At 33.1% G+C, this 3,116-nt stretch overlaps 1 long non-coding RNA gene across 1 annotated transcript; it reads right to left on the reverse strand.

Moving 5' to 3' along the window:
- Positions 1–711: 711 nt before the first annotated feature.
- LOC127741188 (uncharacterized) lies at positions 712–3,110 on the reverse strand. Its single transcript, XR_008002191.1, has 4 exons — positions 2,829–3,110; positions 2,377–2,408; positions 1,521–1,627; positions 712–1,401 (listed from the first exon to the last, which is right to left on the reverse strand). It is a non-coding gene; the product is annotated as an uncharacterized LOC127741188 (long non-coding RNA).
- Positions 3,111–3,116: the final 6 nt, after the last annotated feature.

Genomic DNA, 3,116 nt, shown 5'->3' on the forward strand with positions numbered 1-3,116 from the left:
GCGGCGGCATGAGCACGACGGAGCAGACAAAGACCAGGGAATGATGCCGAGCTCGAGGAAGAAATTGTGATTAATGGAGAGCAGATGAAGACGACGGATGGGCCGAGCTCGCGGAAGAAGAGAGCAGGGGTTGGAGACTTGGAGAACAGGATGAAGAGAAAAGCCCTGTATGAGATGTACGGCGGCAGTAGCTTGACGGACGGACGGACGGCTGCAGTGACTAGGGTTTTTCTGAGCTGCCCATTTATGGTTAGATTAGCCTGATCGGTCGATTTGGTCAAGTTTTAGAACCATATCTTTTGAATTTATTATTTTTTGTCGGTATAACAATAAAGAATGAAAAAATCATAAAAAAAATATTACTTTGAAAACAAAGGCATACAATAGTAGATGAGGCAAATAAGTTGTAAACATACAACAAAACTAAATTCTGAACAAGAATCAGAAAATTTACCCTTATAAATAATATTAAGCAAGATGAAGATGGGCCAGGTTTAGCGGTGGAGACAAGATTCGAGTTGAGGAGCAGAATCAAATAGGGACAATATACTAACCAATTGCTACGATGGTTACGACCAAGATTTTGAAAATCGAACTGATTATCGAATTGCTTTAGTTATTGGTTTATTGATTTAACCGATCGATTCGATCATGGTTCAGCTGAAAAAACTGTTCTATAATAAAATGATAAATAAAATATAAATAAAGACATTAAAATATAATTATAGTCTAATATAGATTTTAAAATATCATCTAAATTAAAAGTACTATATAAACTACAATGTTATGAACTCATTCAAATACAAATTCAAAAGTTAAATAACAAAATAAAAACCAAATATAAATATGTCATTTAGGATTTTTTCTCCTCTTTTAATGGCATCCTAGTGCGGTAGGAATAGCAACGGGTCCCTGTGGGGCGGGGACATGCCTCCCGCCCCCACCCCGTCTCGCTCCCGCCTTCAAAACCTGTTCCCATTCCTACAATGGGTAACGAGGACCTCTATCCGTCGGAGATTGGAGTCTCCGTAGATATCCGCAGATTTTTATAAAAAATTTCAAAAAAAAAACAGAAAAAAAAAAGATAATTTTCAATTATTATTACAAACATAATTTTCATTGTCCTCAAATACTTAAACAGTAATAAACAAGAGATATTTCTATCGAACATATTCATAAAATAACTAAATATATCTAAAAAATAAAAAAAAAAACATAATTCATGACATTGTAAAAAGAAATAAGGGATAAGGGAAAATAGTTTGAAGGAATAAGGAAGAAAAAAGAATGTCTATGGTTGTGATGGGGAGAACATTGACAGCAATTAGAGAGGCTCAGCCTTCAACCATTCACACAGATGATCCAATTATTTGGTTTCACTCTTCATAAAATGTCAAGAATCTGCAATATGAAGAATTTAAAGAGATGTTTATATATGAATACGAAAAAGTGTTTGATCTAATAATAGAAAAACCAATTTTTTAAACTAGGAAGAATTTAAAGAGAGCAAATAAAATCACCTGTATTGGCATCTCTTGCATGACAATATTGCTGCTTTTTTTTCAATAGCTTTGAGAGTAACTACTTTCCCACCATCAACCATATTCCACATTGATCACAACACTATCTACAAAAACAAGTCATAAAATCTTATCAACAGTAATCCAATTCACTACTGTTCTCTGGGTGCAGAGTAAAAGAATTTTTTTTAGAAATAAAATAAAAAAAATTTATATTTCTCCAAACACTATTTTTAAACTTTAATTCTCCAAATACGATTTTTTTTATTTAAAGCAAGTTTGCCGCACCCGTGGCGACTTTTAAATTTTTTGAATCCCATGTTTTTAATCCATTTTAATCCATTATCATCATCTCCAAATAGTATATAGATCTACAAACAGTATATAAAAGTACACAAAAATACACGGACAACAAGCATAGTTTCTTCAAGGATTTTTTTAATTATAAATTAAAAAAAATAAGCCATATTTAACAATAGCAACCATTATCATCGTCTCCAGAAATACACAAGTACACCGGAATAAGCCATATTTAATAAGAATTTTTTTATTTATAAGTCGTATTTTATTCTATATATTGTTTGTAGATCTATATACTATTTGGAGATGATTATAATGGATTAAGATGGATTAAAAACGTGGGATTCAAAAATTAATGGGAGTTCGTCGGGGTAAGGCGAACTCTATAATTTTTATAGAGCTCGCCGGGCGGCAAAATTACTCTAAAAAAATCGTATTTAGAGAATTAACTTTCAAAAATAGTGTTTGAGGAAATATATATTTTTTTATTTTATACTCTAAAAAAAGTACCAGAGTAAAAAAATTAATAAACCAAAGCTTAATGAGATTGACTCACAAAAATGATACTATAGTCTCCTGAATTGAAGTCTGTCATAGAAATCACAAAATTTCAAAAAATCACAGAAATCAAATCACAAACAATCCAGAAATATAAATTATAATGAATAAAATCAAAATTTCAAGAATAATCAGAATCAAAAATATAAATTATAATTAACATAAATCATAATCATGCTATAATAATTAACAAATTCACTAAAATAAATTAAAACTACAGAGATAATATGATAGAAAATCCTAAAACTATAACTGAATGAATTTAAATTAAATAGGGAGCTCACAGAGACTGACTTAGCGGAAGGAAGAGCAGTTTGACAATAAGGTTTACAAATTAACAAACAATAATTATTCAAAATTATTCAATAATTACTCAGTAACAACAGCAAGGTTCACAGACTAACATCAATTATTCAACAATTAGCCAATTCTAGTTACCAAAAAAAATACCTAGAAACTAGAACAGAGCAGAGTAGCAGACGAAGCAAGAGGGGAACAGAGCTGACGCCGGTGACTGAAGGGACAAGAGCGCGGTGGAATAGAGCTGACAGCGGCGCTGCGTGACGGAGGCAGGAGGCGAGACCAGTTGCACTGGCGACGGTGGCTTCAAAGTTCGAACAGTAGCTGTGCGATGGAGGGGAAGAAAGTTGCGACGGCAGCTGGACGAAAGTGAGGGAGTGAAGGAAGAGCTGAATGAGAGGAAGGAGAAGGAGAGTGGCTGAGTGTATGTGACTGTGA

Source organism: Arachis duranensis, chromosome 8, assembly GCF_000817695.3.
Source record: "Arachis duranensis cultivar V14167 chromosome 8, aradu.V14167.gnm2.J7QH, whole genome shotgun sequence".
Lineage (NCBI taxonomy): Eukaryota > Viridiplantae > Streptophyta > Magnoliopsida > Fabales > Fabaceae > Arachis > Arachis duranensis.